The following is a 25,508-nucleotide window of genomic DNA, read 5'->3' as shown; positions in this document are numbered from 1 at the left end:
AACAAATAATGGAGAACTTCCCCGATCTGGCAAAGGAAATAGACTTCCGGGAAGTCCAGGAAGCTCAGAGAGTCCCAAAGAAGCTGGACCCAAGGAGGAACACAACAAGGCACATCATAATTACATTACCCAAGATTAAACGCAAGGACCTACATCCAAGATTACTGTATCCAGCAAAGCTATCACTTAGAATGGAAGGGAAGATAAAGTGCTTCTCAGATAAGGTCAAGTTAAAGAAGTTCATCATCACCAAGCCCTTATTATATGAAATGTTAAAGGGAGTTACCTAAGAAAAAGAAGATCAAAAATAGGAACAGTAAAAATGACAGCAAACTCACAGTTATTAACGGCCACACATAAAACAAAAACGAGAGCAAACTAGGCAAACAACTAGAACAGGAACAGAACCATAGAGATGGAGATCACATGGAGGGTTGTCAATAGGGGAGTGGGAGGGGGAGAGAGGGGGAAAGGTACAGAGAATAAGTAGCATAGATGATAGGTGGAAAATAGACAGGGGGAGGGTAAAAATAGTGTAGGAAATGTAGAAGCCAAAGAACTTATAAGTATGACCCATGGACATGAACTATGGGGGGGGGGGAATGTGGGAGGGAGGGGGGTGGGCAGGATGGAGTGGAGTGGGGGGGGGAATGGGACAACTGTAATAGCATAATCAATAAATATATTTAAAGAAAAAAAAAGAATACATTTAACACATTGATTATATAACAAGCCATAATTATCCTCAGAAAAACACAGTGAAAATCATCTCCTCATCTTTCCCTAGTGGAGGTGACAATAACCAGCTACTCACCCTGAAAACTGGGGCTTCCAGAACAAGGGTTCTGCTTGTGTCTTGTTTTTCCAGCAGGGACCAGTATCCAGGAGTGAGAGAATCCTCTCTTCACAAAAGACACCTGTGTCTGAATGCAGGCGGCAGAAGAGAGTCAGTGACTGGCTTGTGCATTAGCCAATAAAATGGGCTCAGGCCAAGAACAGGGTGGCGGATGCAGTAGTCATTTGGGGTTAAAACTGGGCATATGACACTGACAGGCACTCACCCTCACACCCATCCAAGTCTGGGAGAATGTTACCCCCTCTTCATTGCACCAGCTCCAGTGTGGCTCCTCCCTCAACAGATAGGTCCGCCCCTCACTCATGCCTCAGGCCCACCTGAAATAACCCAGTACAGCCCCCCTGCATGACAGCCTTGGGTCCCCTTGAACCCATATCATCCCTAAGCCCCCCAGGCCATACAATGTCTTATCCTGATTTTGAGGAGACCTCAAGCCCTTCACAACTCCACTCTGTGCCCACCTCTGCTTACCCGTACTCCACCTCTGCCCAGGTCTCCAAGGATTTCAGCCAAACATCCCGGAGTCCACCACGAGCAGAGAAGGGAACAAAACCTAGAGGAGAGATTTACATGCCATTTCCCAGGTTGCGGTTGTGGACTCTCTATAAGGACAGGCAGGTGGAGTTTGTGAAAACAGAGAACAAGGACGCTGACGTCCGGCCTGAGCTCCAGGTCATGAAGGGCCTGAAACAGGGTCGTCCAGGGCAGGCCTGCTGGTACTGGCGTGACAGAGACCTGCATGTTTACTAGAGCTGTTGAGTTACAGGACAGCACACCTTTTAAAACCTCTGTGATCTTTTTCCTTGAAAGTGCAGTGGAGACGTGTGTGCAGTGAGAACACTGTTCACTGTCGGTGGTTAGAGAATCACGGTAAAGATGTGCCCCTCTCACACTGGCACGTCCTCTCGGATTCTGGGACAAAGGCCAGCCTGAGGCAACTGGGGCCTCCCCGGGAATCCAGGCAGACACCAAGGCAGAAGGCAGGGAGAAACACCGGAAATGTTTATTTGGAGAATTGTAACCAGATAAGGGAACAAATTTGAAAATATAGTAAGAATTGGCACTGAACAAAATGGCAGGATAAGCTAACTACAGGTAGGTGAATTCAAAGTACAAGATGCATTGGACAAAGTTAAAAACTGCACTGGACATTTGTGGTAACACAGGTGGATCTTCAAAACCTTGTGAAGGCCAGTCCTGATGTGTTCTGGGCCATGGGCTCCACAGGCTGGGCTGACCCATCCACAGTCCTCTCTGCTTGGATGCTCACCTGCTTCCTCCCCCTTGACAGGCTCAGGGATTGCTCCATGTTTCCTGATGTAGAAACGTTCCTTCCAGGACTGACTGGATGAGGCAGCCCTTGGTTTCCCACCACCCTCAGGTGTGCAGGGATCAGATCGGTGCTCCCACACGAGCTGCACCACTGGGATGTCTGGGAGCCTCAGCACCCAGCCCTGACCTCCCTGGTGGGACACTGCAGGCCAGATTGACCCTCAGTGGTCAGAGGGATTCTATTCCTATAGGGAGGATATTTCCTGGCTAGTTTTGGTGGGCTTTTACTGCGCATGTACAAGTAGTTATGTTACTTTTAAGCTACCGATTGGCAAGAAATATTCAAAGCGATGAAAAGCAAGGATCTACAGTGAATATTACTCTACCCAGCAAAGCTATCATTTAGAATCAAAGGACAGATAAAATGCTTCCCAGACAAGAAAAAGCTGAAGGAGTCCATCTCCACCAAATCAGTGTTATATGAAACGTTAAAGGGTCGTCTTTAAGAGGAAGAAGAAGAAAAAAAATCTGAATAAAATGGCAATAAGTACATATAACAACAATTGATTCTAAGAAACAACATTAAAAAATAAGCAGAACAGAAACAGAATCATAGATACAGAGATGTTTTCATGGTCACCAGATGGGGGTGGAGCTTGGGGATGGGTGAAAAAGCTGAAGGAGTTAAGGAGTACAAATTTGTAGTTACATATTAGTCACGGGGATGTAAAGTACAGCATAGGGAATAGAGTAGCCAAAGAACATGCACGCGGTCTGTCCAGGAAGTATTCAGTCATGTACTAAGAAAAATAGAGACATCTACTGAAGGAAATACAAGACACAAGAAACATTGTACATAGGACAATGATGCCTCAGTCTCCTTCAAAGGAGGCACCTCGGGACCTCACATGGTTCCCCCAGCATATTTTCCACTGTTCAAAACTCTCTTCAAAATCTTTTGTTGGAATCACCATCAGCTGCCCTCAGAATATGGGAGCAGAGATTGACCCTCAGTGGTCAGAGGGATTCTATTCCTATAGGGAGGATATTTCCTGGCTAGTTTTGGTGGGCTTTTACTGCGCATGTACAAGTAGTTATGTTACTTTTAAGCTACCGTGCATGTGGTCTCCCATGATTTTCCTTGATTGCCCACTGGGGGAGAGGGGTCCCACAATGCTAATTTATTTTAATGTTATTATAATGAAGCAGGAGCCATATAGCACCTTCTGCACCATGATTCAGCACTTTCCCAGAAAGCAGGGACAACCGGTCTTAGAACAGGGTCTCAGTCCTGTGTTGATGTCTCGAGTCCTAGTCCTTGGGTGCCTCTGGGGTGTTCTCATTCCTGAGGAACCAGTCTTAGAACAGAGTCTCTGTTCTGTGTCGAAGTCCATTGTCTCAGGCCTGGGGCATCTCTGGAGTTTCCTCTTTCCCGGCTTTCTCCTGCCCCAAAACCATGCCAGAGGGAAGGAGGTGGGAGGGAGGGGGTGCCTAATACATGGTGGTGGAAGCTCTCTGCTCTTATCTGGGTCTCTGAGCCACAGCTTGAGAGCTGGAGGCAAGGACAGTGGAGGGTTTTTCTCAGAATGCCACTCTTGCCTTACGAACAGGGCACTGGGCAAGGTTAGTGACCTTCTCGACTTGCTTCTCCGGGCATGGAAAATCTCCCTACCAGCAGGCCGGGGCAACGCTGACAGAGAGCCCTGTATTCCGAGCCTGCTGTCACTGGGTGGAGCCTGGGCCCCATGAGTGACATTTGGGTGGAGGAGAGAATCCCTAACCCGACAATCACAATGGTCTGAAATTACCCTGTGAGATGCGGGGCTGAGGGGATGAGTAAGGCTGGCAGCCGGCCCCACTGGCGGGGATGCCACAGTCCTTGACTGGCAGATGGAAGAAGCGGAGCCTGTGTTTTTGGCTCCACCCACTCAGGTTACTTCCATCAGGCAGAACTGGGGTGGGTGGGGCATTGGCAGAGGGGTTGTAGATCAGGTTGCTGTTCTGATAGTATATTCTCTTTTTAAATTTTTTTTAAAAATGTGTTTATTTTAGACTAAGAGGAAGGAAGGGAGAGAGGGAGAGACCATTTATGTGAGACAGAAACATGGATGGGTTGTCTTCCATTCCCACCCCGACCAGGAATCAAACCCACAACCCAGGTATGTGCCCTGACAGGGAACCGAGCCCCTTGCCTCTGATTTATGGAAGGACATTCCAACCAACCGAGCCACATGGGCCAGGATGTGATACTTAGTATATTTTCTTGAATAAATGTTTCTTTATAATCCATTTAGAGTGACACATTCTTTCCTGCTTCTCTGGGCTCATGAGAGATCTCTAGGTGCCTTCACTGGACAGCCCGACGAGGCCCTCACTTTAAGTTCTCGTCTCCATGACTAACCCCAACATCTGAAAGGCCATGAATGGTGGCCTCCCTGGTGATGACAGGTCCCACAGCCCCTGACACACCTCTCCCTGAGCTGCTCAGGCGCTAGAGTACACGTTGGGCTCCGGCTGCCGGGCCCTTTATTTCTGACACCTGCGACTTTAACTGCCTCACTCACACCCAGCTGTTTACTGAAAATACTTTCCTAGAATACATTTTTCAACAGGCTGCAGGCCTTTGGAAAAACGTGTGTCAGGTTTTGCACTTCAGCCTGACGCCAAGACAAACAGAGTCCACCCTGTCCCCCCAACAATCGGCGTCCCCCCAACAATCGGCGTCCCCCAGGGGAAGACACACCATCCAATTGCGAGCAGGGAGGGAAGGCTGGGAGAACGTGACCAGAGATCCTTCTCCTGGGGAGTCAGAGAAGAGCTCCAGAAGGAAAACACTTCATGGAGTCAGGAAAGACACATTGTCTGGCAGGCGCCAATCCTCAGGGACCCTTCCCGCCTCCCCCCCCCTCCCCCCCCGCACCCCCCCCCACACCTGTGCCGTTCAGTCAAGCCCACAGAGAAGACAGGTAGGGTGTGTGTTGATGTTCCAGGGTGTGGGGAGAAGAAGGCCAGGACGGGAAGGTCCTGCATGATCTACCTGGTCGCACAGAGCCGCTCCCACTTGAAAGATGGTTTATTTTTCAGGACAGGACAACAAAGTCACACCTGTAGAGAAAGTGGTTTGTGGACGGGCAGGGGGCACTCGGAGTCGCAGGGAAAGGACTTCACCACCTCTGTCCCTCCGGGCTTGGCCTTCAAGCTTGAGATTTCTCGGTCCTCTGCACTTGGTTTCACGGCCTCGTCTGAATCCACGGCTGAGGGTGGGGTCACTGCACAGTAACGTAACGTGGTTCTGAGGTCAGTGTGGATGAGTTCGGTTTCTTACTCACCTGCAGCTCAAAGGTCTGGTTTCTTGTCTCCTTTTCTCTCTGCTGTCGCCCAGCTCCACTCCGGCTCTCGCACACTTGCCCAAAAGACTCTGCACTGTGCTCTCTCTTCCCTGTTCGCCTTCTCTTACCACTAACCCTCCCCAGCCTTTCCCTCCACGTCTGAGCCTGCCAACTCTTTCTTCTTCCTTTTTGACTCTCCTCCCTCCGTCTTTTGCATCTGCCTTTGGTTTTATTCTTTCCATCTCTGCTCCCCTCTCTTTCCTCTCCAAATGTCTGCTCCTCGCCCTTCCTCCATCCCCTGTCCCCTCCTCCCACCGCTCCACCTGCCTCTTCCCCCTCTCTCTATCACCTGACTCCCTCTTTATCCAGCTCCGTCTCTTCCCTACTCACCCGTGTTTTTTCTCATCGTCCCCCACACACTCTTACCCTGTATCAGAAGCAACTCTTCCAAGCTCCATCCTTGTTAAAGTTTGCAGTGACTGAGCACCATGCCTTCCCCAAAATACTCCCATCGATTGTGCAACTGTTATACAGTTTGCCATTATAGGCAAAGGGAAAGGTACAAGGGGCATAGTCTGAAAAGTAGAAGGAAGGGTGAGAAAATTAGTTGAGGTGAGGTTATTTTGGCCTCATCAAGAGAAAGGGGACATGAGTGGACACCTGGGGATGGATGGGGAGACGCCTGCGGCTTCCATGAGGGGTGCAGTTAGGGACCCCGGGGCCCCCCCCCCCCGCATCTGGGAAGCCACACACTCCTCACAGGAGGAAAAGCTGCCTACTCACCGTCCTTTGTACAATATTTCCATCTCCCTAAATATTCTTCGTCTAGGGAACACCAATTGTTTATAGAATCATGGCTAGTGCAATCAAAATACTTCTTGCCGGCATAGATAAACGGGATAGCACAGCTCTCCTCTGGAAAAAGAAAAAAGCAGGCATTGTTCTCATCAGCTCTCCAGTGCACCGTCCCCTCCACTCACGCCGGCAGCGTCGGTTCAGGCCAGCCCTCCCAGACCCGGCGCCTGCCCGCACACAGCCCTCTGGGCAGCGGCAGCGAGGCCAAGGCCCACACGGCGTGGCCCGGCCCAGAGACACGTTTACCTTCCCGTTTTTCACCCGGACAAGTTGCAGCCCCAGACGACACCAGCGCTCGCCAGCCCACAAGGCGGCCCGGGCTGAGATCACGACTTTGTCAGATGCTGCAGATTGGTCGTGTCTGCAGCTGCTGCGTCACCTGGTTCGACACTAAGAGTCTCAGTGCGCTTCACGTTTGGGAACACGGGGATGTCTTGGGACTGACACGAATAACCCGCGTGACCGCAGTCAGAAGCCGGCAGGGAGCCGCGTTCGCGGTGAGGGACGGGAGGGTCTGCGCGCACGGACCTGGCGCTCGAACCACCGGAGCAGGGAGGCTGGGCACCCGAGAGCGGCCTGCGGCCGGACGGGGCTGGGTGTCTTTGGCCTCGGGGATTCTCTCGGCCACAGCAGCGGGTTCCCTGGGGGCCAACAGCACCTCTCTGCAACTCCGCGCTTTCTGGCCGGTGCCCTGTGCCCCGCCCGGCCCTGCCTTCCGCTTGGCGGACAGGCTCCCCGGTTGGGACGCCCTCCCTTCCATCCAGGCCCTCGCCTGAGACTCGGGCGGCTGGGCCCGAACTGACGGACAACTGCGGGTGGGGCGCGGGGAGGACCTGCGCTCCCCCCACGGCCCGGGGAATGCGGCACCTGCCGTCCCATCGCGGAGGGGGAGGGGGAACTTAGCCCACGCGGATGGAATCGCTTTGAAGAATGCTGATCACGGTCACCCACCCCCACGCGTTAGTTTGTTTGGCGTGATTGTGGTTTTGTTTTCATCATTTTCCAACGCTGCTTCCCGGAGGAAACGGGAGAAGGACGGACGCGGCGGAGCTGGAAGAAACTCAGGTGTACGGGGGGCGCAGAGCGCAGGGAGGAGCCGTCGGAACGCGTGTATGGCAGGACCCGCTCTGCCGCTCTAACCTTCTGTCACATTACGAGGTTTTTTCCTGTGCTAGGACCACAACGTGCGATGTCCCCACTTAGCACATTTTTTTAACTTTATGTTTTTATTGGTTTTAGAGAGGGAGGGAAGGAGAGAGAAAATATATCACTTTGTTGTTCCACTCCCTGATGTACTTACTCATTGGTTGATTCTTGTATGTGGCCTGACCAGGGATCGAACCCACAGCCTTGGTGTGTCAGGAGGATGCTCTAACCAACTGAGCTACCCAGCCAGTGCTTCCACTTAACTCGTTTTTAAAAAAGATTTATTAATTTTATGTTGAGAGAGAGAGGGGAAGGGAGGGAGAAAGAGAAGGAGAGAAACATCAGTGTGTAGTTGCCTCTCATGCGCCCCCTACTGGGGACCTGGCCCACAACCCAGGCAAGTGCCCTGACTGGGAATCCAACTGGCGACCCTTTGGTTCACAAGTCAGCACTCAGTCCACTGAGCCACACCAGCCAGGGCTGCTAACATATTTTTAAGTATAAGCTCCATAGATCTGCGCTACAACACAGTGACTAGAGTTAGCAACACTGTATTTTCTTCGCAGTTTGAAGGCCATTTTATTAGAAACAGGCACCTGAGAAGGCTACACATACCACATGAGTAAGAACCTCACACTCCCTCGCAGCCGTCATACTGACGCCCGTGAGTTACGTGGCCCCCTGGGACACAAGCGTGCCACGCTGATCATGGACGTGCCCTGACAATATGCCTTCCTTGTTCCTGCCGACACTCACCCCTATTCACGTCAAAACCCCACTTGGAACGATGTAAGAACCCTGTGTTACATAGGCTGCCCGTGTCTGGAACACTGGAAAGCACAGTTAGAAATGAGGCAGCTGTTGTGAGGACTGACGGTCAATAACACTATGAGCTTTTGCCACAGACTGACCAGGCTTACATTTCAGAGACTTGTCTGAAGAGGAAAATGCGTCCTTGGGACACGCTCGCGGAATGGCAGACATAGTGGTTGCCATTATTATTATTGTTGTTCTTGTTATTATTATTATTATTATTATTTTTACCATTCAACCCATCTCTGGTGCCCTTTCTTCCACCCCAGCCCCGGTGCATCTGCCCTCCCTCACCTCCGTGCACTTGGTCCACGTGTAGAAAGACGCAGGCGCCAACCCAGATGAGAAGAGTTCGCATGGTCGGGGCCATGGCAGCTGGCCTTCTGTGACGGACTACCGTCAACCTCTGCTGCCCTCTTATATGACCGGTTTCCCCTCACACCACGCCCCTCCAACCAGATAGGAATCAACCTCACCGGGACTGTGCTGTGTGTTCCTAAGCCTGAGTGCATGAAGTTCAAGTTTATCTCTCAGGTGTAATCACAGGACATTGGCTCATGGCTTAATGTCTCTGGAGTGTACAGTTTCAAATGCACTGAAAACAAGGCCAAGTTGTTTGTAAAATCCCTTTCTGCGTTGGCGTTCCATGACCAAGCAAAGGGCAGAGGGAATGATGAAAAGGGCCGTTTGCTCTCAAAGGGTGTTCGACAGACTCCACTTTGCTTCCTGCTACAGACTCAGCATCAAGAGCCCAGGCAGCTGGCCTGTCAGGGCTTCGGAGAAGTGCCATAGGACAGCCGTGGAAGTCGCCGTTTAGAGGAGGAGGAGACGGGCTCGGGGACTCCTCTAGAGCAGAGTGAGCTGGGGCAGGGCTGGCTGTTAAGACCACCCAGCCTAGGGGGCTTGTTCGGAGTGGGATTTGCCCTGCCGTGTCTCACACTGGACCATATTTATCTCTCCAAATAGGCTTCCCCACCCTGGCGCAAAGCTCAAGGATCACCAGAAACATGGCCTATTTTCCAGACAAGAAAGTCCTGGAGCCCTCACTTACTCCTTATGAAACACCTCCCTTCCTCTGAGCCTCAATTTCCTCACTTGCAAATACACGTAACAATCCCTTTCTTTCAGGGCAATGTGAGTTCTGCCTATTCAGAGCTGTGAGCTGGTGCGGGGACTCCAGGAGCAGCAGGGGCTCCGGGCACGCCAGCTCACCCAGGCCGAGAATCCATGGGCCACTCGTTTACCACAGTAAAAAAAGAATAAAGTATTTAGGCATAGATTTAACAAAAGAAACGAGAAAGTTATACTCTGAAAACTACAGCACACGGTTGAAAGATATTAAAGAAAACCTAGGCCTGGCTGGGGGGAGCTCACGTGGTTGGATACTGTCGTCCCTGTACACCAAATGGTTGAAGGTTCAGTTCCTGGTCCGGGTGCCTATGGGAGGCAACTGATCGATGTTTCTCTCTCCTCTCCCATCTCTCCAAAACCAATTAATATATCCTCAGGTAAGGATTAAAAATAAATTAAAGAAGACCTAAATAAGTGGAAAAACATCCCATGTTCTTGGGTAAAGAGACTTAGTATTAGAACATGGCAATACTCCCCAAATTGCTCTACAAATTCAATGCAATCCCTATCAAAGTTCCAGCTGGCTTCTTTGCAGCAATTGATGAGCTGATCCTAAATTCAAAGCACGTTTTAGAATTTAAAAAAAAATATTTATTGATTATGCTATTACAGTTGTCACATTCCCCCCCCCACTCCACTCCATCCTGCCCACCCCTTCCCTCCCACATTCCGCCCCTATAGTTCATGTCCATGGGTCACACTTATAAGTTCTTTGGCTTCTACATTTCCTACACTATTCTTACCCTCCCCCTGTCTATTTTCCACCTATCATCTGTGCTACTTATTCTCTGTACCTTCCCTCCCCTCCCCCTCCCTCTCCCCTATTGACAACCCTCCATGTGATCTCCATCTCTATGGTTCTCTTCCTGTTCTAGTTGTTTGCCTAATTTGCTCTTGTTTTTGTTTTAGGTGTGGTCGTTAATAACTGTGAGTTTGCTGTCATTTTTACTGTTCATATTCTTTATCTTCTTTTTCTTAGGTAAGTCCCTTTAACATTTCATATAATAATGGCTTGGTGATGATGAACTCCTTTAACTTGACCTTATCTGAGAAGCACTTTATCTTCCTTTCCATTCTAAATGATAGCTTTTCTGGATAGAGCAATCTTGGATGTAGGCCCTTGCCTTTCATGACTTGGAATACTTCTTGCCAGCCCCTTCTTGCCTGTAAGGTCTCTTTGGAGAAATCAGCTGACAGTCTTATGGGAACCCCTTTGTAGGTAACTGTCTCTTTTTCTCTTGCTGCTTCTAAGATTCTCTCCTTCTCTTTAATTGTGGGTAATGTAATTATGATATGCCTTGGTGTGTTCCTCCTTGGGTCCAGCTTCTTGGGGACTCTCTGAGCTTCCTGGACTTCCTGGAAGTCTATTTCCTTTGCCAGATTGGGGAAGTTCTCCTTCATTATTTGTTCAAATAAGTTTTCAATTTTTTGTTCTTCCTCTTCTCCTTCTGGCACCCCTATAATTCGGATGTTGGAACGTTTCAAGATGTCCTGGAGGTTCCTAAGCCTCTCCTCATTTTTCCAAATTCTTGTTTCTTCATTCTTTTCTGGTTGGATGTTTCTTTCTTCCTTCTGGTCCACACCGTTGATCTGAGTCCCAGTTTCCTTCGCATCACTATTGGTTCACTGTACATTTTCCTTTGTTTCTCTTAGCATACGCTTCATTTTTTCATCTGGTTTTCGAACAGAGTCAACCAATTCTGTGAGCATCTTGATAACCAGTGTTTTGAACTGTGCATCTGATAGGTTGGCTATCTCTTCCTCGCTTAGTTGTATTTTTTCTGGAGCTTTGAAGTGTTCTGTCATTTGGGACATTTTTTTTTTTTTTTGTCTTGGCGCGTCTGTTACTTTAAGGAGCGGAGCCTTAGGTGTTCACCAGGGTGGGGCAACGCTGGTCTCTGCTCTGTGAGGCTGTACGTGGGGGAGGGGCCGAGAGGGAGCAATGGTGCTCACTCCCCTTTCCACCAGATTTCAGTCTTTCACTCTGCTACCCACAATCAAACTGGGCCCCTCTGGTGCTGGTTCCTAAGTGGGTGGGCTTGTGCATGCCCTAGGCCCCTGTGGGTCTCTCCAACGACCTCTCCTGTGAGGCCGGGAGTCTCTCCTGCTGCCGCCCCAACCCCCATGGGCATTTTCAATCAGAGGTTTGAGGCTTTATTCCCCCCCCGCGCTGGAGCTCTGGGTTGCACGGTCTGCTTTACTCCCCGTTGTTTGTCTGGTTTACCTGTGCGCGAATGTGGGGCCGCGGGGTGCTACCTGCCACTCTGTGTGCCCTGTTCTCCACCACTCTGAGTCCGGCCCTCTCAGTTTATCTGTGTGAATGTGGGGCCGCAGGGTCTGCTAGTGGTCAGACTGCCTGCCCTGTTGGTCCCACACTCCACCAGTCTCGGTCCCGCCATGGCAACTCGAGTCCTCTCCACCCCGGCTGCCCGTTTCTGCCCCTCCTACTGGTCTGGATGAATGTTTATTTTTTATTTCCTTGGTGTCAGACTTCCTTGCCGTTCGATTTTCTATCAGCTCTGGTTGTGCGAGGAGGTGCAGTGTGTCCACCTACGCCGCCATCTTGGTTCTCTCTGAATTTTTAGAATTTCAAGGGACCCAAAATATTAAAAAAAAAAAAATTGTGAAGAACAAAACTGGAGGACTCACACTTCCCAGTTTCCCAGTGTTGTATCCCGAACACGAGCAGAAAATCAAATGGAGACGTGTGGAGTGCACTTAGATGGTACTTTATTTTTACCTGCACAGGGGCGAACTCCCAGGGTGCCCGTTAAGGCTGCAAATGGGAGTCGCGCCGAACGCTTACAGGCTAGCTCTTTTATAGGTGCGAGAAGCAAGCGAGCAAGTTACAAAAGCGGGAGCTGCGGTTATCTCTGCATAGCTCTGGGGTCAGGAGGAACTTTTGCTCTGGGGTCAGGAGGAACTATATGTCTGTCTCCTGTTGATAAGAACCATCTGTCTGTCTCCTGTTGATAAGCTTATTTCGGATGAGGATTTGTTTCTCTTCCTTATCCATTCTAGTGACCTTTAAGAGGTTTTCTGCTTAGCAATGCTTATAATTGCCTAGCCCTCTTTCCTAGCTCTCAACACCCAGTTCATCTTCTATGAAGCTACTGTGATTGAGAGAGTATAGGCAGACATAGAATAATGGCCTGTAGTTGAGTGTCTTAAAATAATCTTCACATTTGCAGTTGACTTCAAAATAGACTACGGACTTAACCATAAGAGCTGAACCTATAAAACTCTTAGAAGAAAATACAGGAGTAAATCTTCAAGATGTTGGTTTAGGCGATGAGTTCTTAGATATGATGCTAAGGGCACACATGCCAAAAGAAAAAGTATATAAATGGAATTTCATCAAAAGTAAAGCATTAATGCTTCAAAATACCATCAGAGCCCTGAGCAGTGTGACTCAGTTGGTTGGGCATCGTCCCACAAAGCAAAACTTCACAGGTTTGAATCTCAGTCAGGGCACATGTCTGGGTTGTGGGTTCCGGCCCTGGTTGGGGCACATACGAGAGGCAACCAATCGATGTTTCTCTCTCACATCGATGCTTCTCTCCCTCTCTTTCTCCCTCCCTCTCTCTAAAAATAAATAAATAAAAAATAAAATCCTTAAAAAATATATAACTCAAACTTATTTAAAAAATACTATCAGAAAAGTGAAAAGACAATGCCCAGAATGGGACAAAGTATTTGGAAATCAGGTGTGAGGAGACTCGTATCTAGAACAAATCTAGAACTCTTATGCCTCAATAATCAAATGACAGACCAATTTAAAAATGAGCCAAGAAACTGAATAGATATTTCACCAGAGAATGTACAGATGGTCAATAAGCACAGGGAAAGATGTTAAAAGTCATCAGCCACCAGGCGAAACCACAATGATACACCGTTTCCTTCCACTACATTGCTATCCTATCAAAACAAGAAGATAACAAGTACTGGCAAAGATGTGCAAAAACCGGAGTCCTCATACACTGCCAGCAGGATGCAGAATGGTGCAGCCTCTTTTAAAAACGGTTTGGCAGTTCCTCAAAAAGACAAATGCAGACTTACCATACAACCCAGAAGTCCCACTTATGGGTGTATACTCAGGTTAGTAGGAAAACCTGTCTTCCTCCTGCATTTCTCCCTTACTCTCGCACAACTGCCCCACCCACAACGCTGCTGACGCCAACTGTGTCAGGGTTTCCCCACGCCAAGCAATTCTATGACACCAACTGGCGAGCCTATAATTTAACTCAGTTCTGACACCATCCACCTGGACATGGCATCAGATTCCGCAGGGAAAGGGCTCAGTCCCTCGAGTCTGCTGCCAACTTCAGATGCCAATCATACGCCCAGAGGGTCACCTGTGCTTCTGGCCAACAGGCTATAAATGAGAGGTTCCCATGACCTCTCCTTGGATTTGATTTAGTTGCTGCCTTGGCTGGTGTGGCTCAGTAGATTAAGTGTGGGCCTGTGACCCAAAGGGTTGCCGGTTTGATTCCCAGTCAGGGCACATGCCTGGGTTGCGGGCCAGCACCCCAGTAGGGGGCACGCAAGAGGCAACCACTCATTGTTTCTCTTCCTCTCTTCTTCCCTTTCCCTGCTCTCTAAAAATAAATAAAATCTTGATTTAGTTGCTAAAGCAGGTCACAGAACTTGGATAAATAGTTTACTTACATTTACCAGTTTATTATAAGAGGATACAGACGAACACCAGACGGAAGAGATGCACAGGGCAGGGTGTATGGGAAAAGTGCGGGGCTTCCATGCCTTCTCCAGATGCAACATGCTCCCAGCACCAACCCGGAAGCTCCCGGGCCCTGTACTGCGGGCATTTTACAGAGGCTGCATCGCATGGGCATGACCCATCACGAATTCCATCTCCTGCCCCTCCCCCCTCCCTGGAGAACGAGGGGTGGGGCTGAAAAGCCGGAGCCTCTCATCACGGCTGGGTCTCCGCACTGACTGGCCCTCCTGCAGGAGCCCACCGAGAGTCACCTCGTGAGAACAAAAGGTCTTCCCATGACCCAGGAAATTCCAAGGGGCTTGGGAGCTCTGTGTCAGGAACTGGGGACATAGGCAGACACACAGTCACCTGATGGGGAAATGACAGGTGGTGTATCCATAGAATGGGATATCGTCCCACAATTACAGGAATGAGGAAACCGCACACACCACAAATGAGTAAACCTGGAAGACGTTACTGTGCTGAGGGGAGAAAACAGGCACCGACGCCAGTGCTGTGATGGCTTTCACCTGAAACGGCCACAGCAGCAAAGCTATGAAGACAAAGCAGATTCGCGAGCGCCAAGGCACGGGAGGCGAAAACCGAGGGCCCGGTGACGGGTGCTGGGTTTCTCTCGGACGTGAGGAAGCTGCTCTGAGTCAATGGTGATGACGGCTGCACACGCAGGGGCCCCAAAGACCACTGAGAGGTGTACCTGAAACCGAGGACCTGTGTGACATCCGAGGGACACGGCTGCAGAGCTATTGAAAGGACGCGGAGGCTGTTACTTCAGCTTCTCACTTTTACAGCGGACTTGACAGACACCCACGTGGCATCACCTCTCCTGGCTTGACCGGCAACCTCTCCCTGTGCCCTGGGGAGGAGAGGGGCTCCTTTCAACAGCCTGGCTGAGAGCCTTTAGCGTCCAGGCCTGCTTCAACTCTCTCCAGCCAGGAAGGCCTTGGGAAAAGGTTTCCCCTGCTCTGGCCCTGTCTTGACATCTATAAAATGAAAACACCAATAATTTCAATCCATAGATTTGATATGAGATTCAAACCAGCAAAGAGGTGTTAAGAATAAGAAGAGTGTGCAGGATGTCCTGGCTGGTGTGGCTCGGTTGGCGGGAGCATCCTCCCTTAGACTGAAGGGTAGTGGGTTCGATTCTGGTCAGGACACTGACCCGGGTTACAGGGTGGGGGTGGGGAGGCTGATCCCAGTCGGGGCGCACTCAAAAAGGCAACCAATCGATGTCTCTCTCTCTCTCTGTCTGTCTCTCTCCCTCCCTCCCTCTCTCTCAAAAGCAATGAAAAAATGTCCCCGGGCGACGATAAAAAAGAGAGAGAGCAAGCAGGATTTCCGAAGCAAAGGAGTGAGAAGCCTGATAAGTCTTCCCTCCAAGAAGCCTGGAGGGGGCTTGATCCACTTGGAGCTGAGTGTGTGCGCGCACACACACACACACACACACGCTGGAATACAATGAAGAAGGAAACCTTGCCTATTGTGACAACATGGATGGACCTACAGGGTGTTGTATGAAGTGAAACGAGTCAGACACAGGGAAGACAAAGACTGTACGACTTCACTCATACATTGAATGTAAAACCAAACCAAACAAAAACGAGTTTATGAAAAGAACGAACTGATGGCTGCCCGGGAAAACGGGTGGGGGATGGGTGAGAAAAGGTGAAGGGAAATTTAAAATATATCTTTTTTAAATGGACCAAATGGAAATTCTGGAGTTTAAAAGTATGATGATGAAAATTAAAGACTCTCCGGGGGGCTGAAAAGCAGATTTGAACTAATAAAAAAAAATATCACCACGGGAGGCAAGCTTCGCTTCTGGTCAAGATGGCAAAGCAGGTGGGCGAAGTAGGCAGGGCGAACACGGCTCACCTCTTCCCACAACCACATCAAAATTACAACTAAAATACAGAACACCCATCACTCAGGAATGTCAGGAATCAAGTTGAATGGAAGTCTGACAACTACGGAATTGAAGAAACCACATCCATCCAGACTGGTAGGAGGGGCATGGATGCAGAACGGGCTGACCCCACACCCACATGGATAAAACTTTGGGACCCATATCTTGGGAGCAAGGAGTCCCAGCCCCACATCAGGACCCAGCCCAGGATTCCAGTGCCAGGAAGATAAGTCCCTACAACTTCTGGCTGCAAAAACCATCAAGGATTGAGTCAGTGGAGGAGGCTGCTGGAGCCCCAAGCAGTTCCTCTTCAGAAACCCACACACGGACTCACCTCCTCAGACTCGCTCCCTCTGAGCTCCAGTACCAGGGTGGCAGCTTGAAGGGCACCAGTGGTATACAGAAAGAAACTAAAGGGTCTGGCATCAGAGCGAGCAGAGGCCGTTGTCCATTTTCTAACACACCCCCCCCCCCACACACAGAGCCAGTAGGCTGGTGCCATATCTGAGACTCCATCAACCTGGCTAACATTGTGTGACCCACATTGGAGATCCCCAGAGGCTCTACTGCACCCAACCTCTGGCACCACCCAAGCTGTTTTTCCATAAGAATGGCTGCTCTTGGCTCCTAAATCCTATCAAACAAGCAAAGCTGGCTTCAGTGAGCCCTAGCAGCAGCCAGAGCAGAGGCACAGCTTGGGTGCACCTGGGAAGCTCCAAGCCCAGCACAAGGGGCAGCCATCTCAGATTGCTCTATAGCTCAGGCATGGTGGCCCTGGGCAAAACACAAGCTGGGGCTGACCTTGGCCTATACCACCCAGGAAACCCCAGGGCCAGCGCCCCCAGTGGACAGCTACAGACTAACTTGGAGCACCACCACCCTTGCACAGCTGGTCCTCAATGGAGGTCGGTGGTCAGTGGTCAGAGCCAGTCCTTGCAGCTGACTGGCCTGGGTAAATCCCTCCCATTGATCTGCCAACAGCAACCAAGGCTCAACTACAAGAGGAGGGTATACTCAGCCCACACAAAGGGTGCACCTTGAGGACCCAGCTTGGATGATAGGGGAGGCTGTGCCACTGGACCCTACAGAACACCTACTACATTAGGCCATGATACCAAAGCAGCTCTACCTAATACATAGAAAGAAACACAGGGAAGCTGCCAAAATGAGGAGACAAAGACACGTGGCTCAAATGCCAGAAAAAGAACTAAACAAAATGGAGATAAGCAATCTATCAGATGCAGAGTTCAAAACATGTTTATAAGGATGCTCAAGAAACTTAGTGAGGACCTCAGCAGCATAGAAAAGACCCAGTCAGAAACGAAGGACACACTAATTGAAATAAAGAACAATTTACAGGGAAACAACAGTAGAACTGATGAAGACAAGAATTAAATCAATGATTTGGAACATAAGAAACAGAAAACACCATGCAGAACAACAAGAAAAAAGAATCCCAAAAAGTGAGGACAGTATAAGCAGCCACTGGGACAACTTTAAACATTCCAACATTCTGCTCAAGGGGTCCCAGAAGGAGAAGGGAAAGAGCAAGAAATTGGAAACCTATCTGAAAAAATAGTGAAAGAAAAGTTCCCTAATTTGGTGAAGAAAATAGACATGCAAGTCCAGGAAGCACAGAGAGTCCCAATTATGATGGATGCGATGCACAGAGGCCCACTGCAAGACACATCGTAATTAAAATGCCAAAGGTTAGAGATAAAGAGAGACTCTTAAAAGCAAGAAAAAAGAAGTTAGTTGCCAGCAGGTTGCCAGATGGGAGGGGAGAGAGGGAGAATGGGTGAAGAGGTGAGGGGATTAAGAAGTACAAATAGGCCCTGGCTGGTGTGGCTCAGTGGATGGATTGCAGGCCTGCAAACCCCAAAGGGTCGCCAGTTCAATTCCCAGTCGGGGCACATGCCTGGGTTGCGGGCCAGCACCCCAGTAGGGGGCGCATGACAGGCAACCACACAGTGATGTTTCTCTCCCTCTCTTTCTTCCTCCCTTCCCCTCCCTCTAAAAATAAAGAAAATATTTAAAATAAATAAATAATAGATAAAATATCACCAAACATGATGGTAGATGAATAAAAGTATCCAATCTGAAGAAAAGAAACAAAAAAGATGAAGAAAAATGGACAGAGCCTCAAAGCCCAGTGGGACACCATTGAATACAGCAGCACACACGCAAACGGGAGCGCGAGGAGGGGAAGAGAGGGAAGGGCAGAAACAAGGTCAATTTGGGGAGTGCCGCCCACTAACAGTGTTAAGTCTCCTTATCCATGAACACGGCTGTCTTTCCACTGACCTAGGTCTTCTCCAGTTTCCTTCCACAGTGTCCTGTGTGCATCACACGGGTGGACTCTGTGGTGTGCAAACTACACTTCAATGAAGCGAGCCCAGCGAACCGGAGTTTAGGGACGTTTCCCGGATGCTCAGACTGGGCCCAGGTCTGGGCCATGGCTCAGTCAGCGGGAGAGATGCACGCGGACGTTTTCTCTTCCAAGGAGTGAATGTTCTTGATACTAATCGGAAAGCCCTAGACGTGTATCCCGGAGCTAATCTCCACCCATGTGCACTTCCTGCATCAGCCTCATGAATTTTCATAACTGGGTTTTCCATGAGGCTAAGAGAGCAGGGCACACCGCCTCCTCTTGTGGCTGCAAGCCCGCCGCCCACCGCCCTGCTTACCCCTCTGCTCCTGAGAGCACCCCGGGGGAGCCCACGTGAGTGCGGAGTCGTCCCCGCCCCCGGCGCTGGCGATGCCTGTGGTCGGGTACTGCTGTCAGTCTCAGCTGGGCCGCGCTGGCGCTGTGTGTTCAGTCCTCTGATGCTGTTTAACTGGGGTGTCCCCCCGGCACCAGTGGGGTGACCGGGGGTGCTCAGAGCAACTTGGCTCTTTGCTTCAGGATCCGACCGGGACTACCGGAGGAGTGGGATCGATCGTCCGCTTCTTTGGCAGCCTGCAGGCCTCCACCCTCCTCGAAGTGTTAGTGGTCAGCCGAGACCCTCACTGTTTCTGCTCCCAGACCCCACGCTGGAAAAAAAGAAGGGAAAACCCCGCCTTCGTTCTCCCTCTCCACCCCCTGCCTCCCTCTCTGTCTCTAGACTATGTATCTAGTTCTGCCTCTCAGACCTGGCATAACCTTCCCAGTGATTCCAGGCCTTTACAAAAGATGAGAGGTTATTTGTAACACTCAAAGGTGCTAGGAAAAGATTCATTAGAAATCTTGGCTTAATGGAGTGTCTGCCTGTTTGATTGGGGAGGGGGCACAAAAATGCTAGCGATTTCTGAATATTCTGTTTGATTACTTTCAGAGGGACACATCCAATATTTTAGTGTGCCATACAAATAGTATGGGTTGGTGTGAGTTTCAAAACTGAATTATCAAAGTCTGTTTATGGTGGGCTTTCCACACCAGTTACCACTGTTATAGGAGCAGAAAGCTACTTCTGTAGAAGAAAGTGATGAAGATAAAACATGCAAAACTGGAAAGCTAATGCTACACTGTTAGCTTGCTTCCTTTTTGCCATTTTCCCTTGGCAAATGCATGTGCCTCTCACACGTGCCTGTCTTCAAGGGAAAGCCTTGTTTGTTTGTTAATTACTACCCATCTCACACAGGAAATGAGACGTCTTGGTCACCCGCCTGAGCTGGAGTGAGTTCCATCGCTGACACTTGAGGGGCTGGGGGATCTGGCTCAGCCGAGATTTCCTCTCTCTGCACCAGCACTACTCCTTCCTGCTCTCTGCAGCCACACCATCCTCCCGGGAGCACCTCTTAGTTACTTCTCCCCTTCAAGGAAGCTAGCAGCCTCATAACATAAAAAAGAGAATAGGGGATCACTGAAGAGGAACGGGAGAGGAAGAGGAGGTGGTGGGGAGGGTGGTAGGAAGGAGAGAGAGGAGCGGAGATGGAAGGGTAGGAGGGTGGACAGCAAGGGAGGTGGGGAGAGGGAGAAAAGCAGAAAGACGAAGGGAGGAAGGGGAGAGGAAGGGAACAGGGAGAGCGAGCAGCAGTGTTAACGTGGTGCCCAACACTGTGGTAAGAACTTGACCTCGGGGAGTCTCACCACAGTCCTGGTGGACGTACACACAAGTCACCACTTTCTACATAAGACAGAAAAAGCTCAGACAAAGTTAAGCATATTGCCCAGGATGTGACAGCTGATAAAAGGGAGGGATGAAAATCAGACGTGGGAGTAGCAGCACCTGGCACGTAGCAGACAACACATATTGCTCATTGAAAAAATGTACGTGTCATCTCAAGGGCTATTAAAATACTACACTGGTCAATGTTACATAACTCCCCTTTACCAATAAAGAGCCTCAAAACAGAAACAAAGTAGTTCTTTAACTTGCTAAGAAATATCTTTTCCAAATCAACAGCAACGTCATAATTAATGGTGAAACACGAGTTATTATAAAAACAAAATCAACAAGTGACCAAACTCCCAAAGCAGAGGTACCACCTTTAGGAAATCTGGTGTGAGTCCCTAGGACAGAGCAGTCGTTCAAAGGGAAGATAAAATATTAAGGACGTGTTTGGTTAGTTTTCAACATTTAATGTTATGTTAGCATCATGTTAACTTTAACACAATGTTCTTTCCCGAGAGGAGTGATCTCATCATCAGCATATCTCTTTTTCCTTCTAACTTCTATTTTTAATTCACCTTAATTATAGTTCTTATATACTTACCTGTCCAGTTTTTGCTAGTTGGCTAAAAGCTCCCGGAGAGCAAAGAATGCCGGGTTGCTGTGTGGGTATTTGGGGCCTAGTAGTAGGGCAGTTTACACCTGTCGACCCTGAGAAAGAAAAAACCTGCTAAGAAGGACTCCTGGTGGCTCATGGGGCTCAAATTTATAAACAGAGTCTAACAGTCGTTGGAAACAGGGGCCTCTCAGGGTGAAGGGGCCCTGAGCTGCCTGCCTCCTGCACTGACTGCCATCTGAACTGACCCTTATAAATGAGCTCCCAGGCTCCTAAATCCATCAATGGGCTAAAGACCTGCCCCAGCCAATCGGGGCTGCACAGACATAGTCTCATTTTCGTCTTCACTGACCAATTGGAGCAGCTCCATTCTGAGCAACTGGGATAGTGCTTTTGGACCAGTCACACTGTGAGGATTTGGAGTCCTCATTTGCATAGAGATGGGCCAATCAGGAGCCAGAGGCAGGCACTCTTCTTTGCACTGATAGAAGCTGACTTGACCTCAACAGAGTGTGCACTTTGAGTTTCCATCAAAGGCTGTGGTTCCCCAGCTGCAGCTGTGACACCAGAGCCACCTCACCAGCCTGGCCGGGGCCACTTCCACTGAGCTGTGTCACAGCTGAGCTGTCCCACAATTGAGCTGTTTTCACTGAATCAGGTCTCCCGCCTCCCCACGGCACCCCAACTGGGGACTCCTGTTGGAGTTAAATTGGCAGCAACAAGCTTTGGTTGGCAAGCCTAGTAAGCACATGGGCGAGTGCTGTATTCTGGGGTGCAGAGGAGGCAATAAACACTATTCTGTAGGTACTAGACATTTTGACGGATTCTAAAACCGCAAACCTTTAAATTCTCCAGGTTTTTCTTTTCTATTACTAAACAATGTGTGAGGGACAGGTCTCATCCCAACCCCCACGCCAGGCCCAGGGGGCATCAGTCATCATCACATCCAGTCTCCAGTGGGCGTGTGGTTTTCACACGTGCTCATCCGTCCCTCCAATCAAACTCTGCTCCTTCCAGGAGGATCTGTCAGTCCCAAGGATTCTAAACCATCTGCTGTTTCCCCCCCTTAGTTTTTTTAATAGACTTCACTTTTCAGAGAATTGTTAAGGTCACAGCAAAATCGAGGGGAAGGGGCAGAGATTTCCCACGTGCTCCCTGCCCCCACGCATGCGGAGCCTCCCCCATCAACAGCGCCCCGCGCTGGAGCAGCAGTTGGTTACAAACGCGAACCTGCGCTGACTCATTACTGCCGCCCAGTGTCCGGGGTGCGCACCAGGGCTCGCTCTCATACACTCCAGGGTTTGGACAGCTGTACAAGGACATGCGTCCATCCACTTCAGTCTTAGTGGCCTTTCTCCTTTATAATCCCTCTCTCCGAAATTTGATTTAATTTTTTTTCAAACACACAGGAAATTTTAATGAACAGAACAACGCAAACCCACAGACTCTCCACCCAGATTCAACAACTGTTAACTTTTTGCCACAATGGCTTCCTCTCTCTCTCCCCCTCCCCCCACCCGCGCTGTTGTCAAACCTTTTAAAAGAAGTTTCAGACATTGTGACCTTTCATCCCGGAACATTTCGACATGCATCTTCCAAGAATAAGGACAGTTTTCTCTGCAGCCACAATACCATTAACATACATAAGAAACTTAAGTCTCTGGGAATCCAAATCACTATGCATCCTTCACTAAAATGAGTGTCTCACTTTCATTGTTTTAGCAACAATAGGGTTGGTACTTGTGTGAAAATTAATAAACTTCATTTGCAATGGATTCAGGAGGCCAGCAGGGGGAGCTCTCACCACTACCACCCCAGTCCAATTACAGACCCCCCACAGGAAGAAGTGTCCATCACCGACCAGAACAGGGAGAAACTGGTGGAACTATTGACTGCTCCAGCAAGAGGAGGGAAGGTTTCCTTCCTTGCGAGCGACTCAGCCAGTGAGAAACCATCTCCACCCTGAATGCTCACTTTCCTCCAGTGGACTTTCTTTCAAAACAATCTCTTCTCACTTCCTCCTTTTTCTCTATAGAGTAATGTTCCTCTCTTTTGCTTGCTACACTTGCCTCTGGTTTTTGCTGTAGTTAGCTTGTCCCCAGTTGCGATTTCTCTGCTATTCCCAAACAAACCTATTTCTCTAGTAAGATAACTGCCTGTTTTATTTTTAAGGTCGACACTTGGCAATTAGTGTTCTATCTTTGGTAACAAACCATTTTCAATAAGCCTTGCTAAAATAAAATGGCAAGAAGGCAAATTATCATAATCATCAAATTAAAATAACAAAAAATTAACATTTCCATAATATGATTGAATAGCTATTCTTATTCAAAGAGTCCCAATTGTTCCACGAATGTCTTTTGAAGCTTTTTTATTACTCCTCACCTGAGGATATATTTTTTAATTTTAGATGGAGAGAGAAACATCTTTTGGTCGCCTCCTGTACCGATCAAACTCACAACCTAGGTTTACACTCTGACCGGGGATCGAACCCACAACACTTTGGTGCATGGGACAGTGGTCTAACCGACTGAGCCAACTAGCCACCACTGAGAATTATATACCGAAATCTCTATAATTTAGTAACCAATGTCACCCCAATAAGTTCAATTAAAATTAATTTTAAAAGAATCACAACGAATGCATAAACAAGTGGAACAAACGTGCAACCATCCTCTCCTACCCAGGCACACCCTCTTCCCCGCCGTTTTCCTTCCTTGGTACCCATCGCCCTCACGTCACACTTGTTCTAGCATTTCTTGTCGCCCTCCCCTGGAAACAGGCCGTCCATCCTGTGCCCTGCTGCAGCCCCAGCGACGAGAACAGCGCCTGGGACACAACAGGGGCTCAGTGAAGAGGTGTGCGATGACTTGGTCACTATTGTCCTCCACGCAGCCTCTGCGGCCGAGGCCCTGCTTGTTTGCCCAGGCTTCACACGCGGGGGTTAGGTCCAGACGGCATCCTGAGGACGGAAGGCCCTGAGTGTTTACATTATTACTGCCTTAAGGGGAGAGAGAGGGGGCCCGCCCCGCAGTCCGCAGTGGTCCCTGCAATGCTGGCGGGGGAGCAGAGTGCTGTGAAGGGCGCCTCTGGGGCTGGGCCCACAGACAACGATCCAGCGAGCTCGGAGACCGGGAAAGACGTTCCATTTCCTAGGAACCCAGGAAACGCAAAGTAAAACAGCAAGTTCCCTGGGCAGCTTTACACACAAAGGAAAGACACAGCCAGCAATGAGCAGACTTTATTCAAGACGCACTTTCAACACCGCGTTTGATTTTCGGGGCGCGTCTGAAGACCAATGACTCAGATTTCTGACTCTTTCAAAAATAGAGAAATCCTTACACCACGGAATCGAAAATACCAGCACGCAGTCCGAAAACGGTGTTCGGCGGACCCAGGAGGACTAAACTAAGTGCGCGGGTGGCTTCGCAATTCCACGCGCGGGTGCACACCCGCGAGAGAGGCTCGCCTGACTCGGTGCCAGAGAATGCGAAGGGCAGCTGGACTCGCAGCGGCTAGAAACCCGCCCAGCTGAGTGAAAACGTCGGAGACAAGAGTGCGATTCCTTTTACACGAATACCGGACAGGGCGAGTCTCTGTCGTGGGGAGGGCCATTTGCACTGGTTGCCCCGGGGCGGTGCTGCCTGGACTGGGCGGCCCGTGGACAAAGCACTTACCGCGTCACCGAGACGCCCGCTGCGGTTCTGTGCTTTCAGTCACACCACAATAAAAGTGCTAATTTTTTAAGTTTTAAGTAAAATAGAATAAACGACTAGTGTGTCCATATTTTCAAGACACGAAACAGCGGGATGCAAGACCAGCGGGTGGGGAGCTCGTCCACGGGGAAGCGGGCCCAGGTGCTCGGATTCCCTCCCTCGCCAGCAGGTGGCTCTGTCCCCTCCCTCCAGTGCGCCCAGGTCCCAGGGAAACCGGCTGGAGACGCCGCTGGCCGCTCAGAAATGTCGCTGGAGAAAGAAGAGTGCGCACTGCGGGTAGGAGAGGTGGGCCTGGCGTGAGAACGCTGGGTAACGACGCCGGCCTCAGGAGAGTGTAGCCCCTTCCTCCAGCTCAGTGGTGGAGCGTCGCCCTGTAACAGAAGGGCTGTGGGTTTGATTCTGGTCAGGGCACATGCCTGGGTTGTGGCTCCATTGCCGGTCCAGACACAAACAATCCCAGGTCCAGGTGCGTATAAGAGGCAGCCAATCAAAGTTTCTCTCTCCCTCTCCCTCTCTCTCCCCCTCTCCCTCTCCTTCTCTGTCTCTCTCTAAAAGCAATAAAAAGATGAAGATTAAAAAAATAACAACAACAGTGTAAGCTTTTCAAAGCCAGGGCCTGGACTCCAGCTGTCATTCCCTAGCTGTGGCTTTGGGAGTGCTCCTTAACTCTCTGCGCCTCGCTATCCTCATTTGCACAGTGGAAGTAACAATGGTGCACACCCATGGTGTGGTTGTTGCTGGTAGTGCTGCTCTTGTTCGTGGTGAGTGAGTTGATCCTCATGAAGCTGAGGATGTCACCTGGTGCAGAAGAGAGCTCATGCCCAGTCTGGCTCGTGTTCTTTTCCAGAACGTGACGGCCGACACACAGCCACCACAGCCACTGCTGGTCCAGGTCTGTGGCCCAGAGTTTCACAGGTCTTCCTGTGGGTACCACAGCTGTGTCCCTGGACCTGGAAGATAGAATAATGCCCCACCCACCCACCAAAGATTTCCACATCCTAATGCCCAGACCCTGTGCTTAGGTTACCTTACGTGGCAAAAG

General features: G+C 49.8%; 1 long non-coding RNA gene across 1 annotated transcript; it reads right to left on the bottom strand.

The window, feature by feature from the left end:
• Positions 1-5,183: 5,183 nt before the first annotated feature.
• On the bottom strand, positions 5,184-6,021 carry LOC123480642 (uncharacterized). The gene is made up of 2 exons (XR_006656731.3): positions 5,884-6,021; positions 5,184-5,397 (listed from the first exon to the last, which is right to left on the bottom strand). It is a non-coding gene; the product is annotated as an uncharacterized lncRNA (long non-coding RNA).
• Between the last annotated feature and the right edge of the window lie 19,487 nt (positions 6,022-25,508).

Source organism: Desmodus rotundus, chromosome 12 (genome assembly GCF_022682495.2).
Source record: "Desmodus rotundus isolate HL8 chromosome 12, HLdesRot8A.1, whole genome shotgun sequence".
In the NCBI taxonomy this organism is placed as follows: domain Eukaryota; kingdom Metazoa; phylum Chordata; class Mammalia; order Chiroptera; family Phyllostomidae; genus Desmodus; species Desmodus rotundus.
The sequence above is the reverse complement of the archived record's forward strand: the minus strand, read 5'-3'. Positions and strand labels throughout refer to the sequence as shown.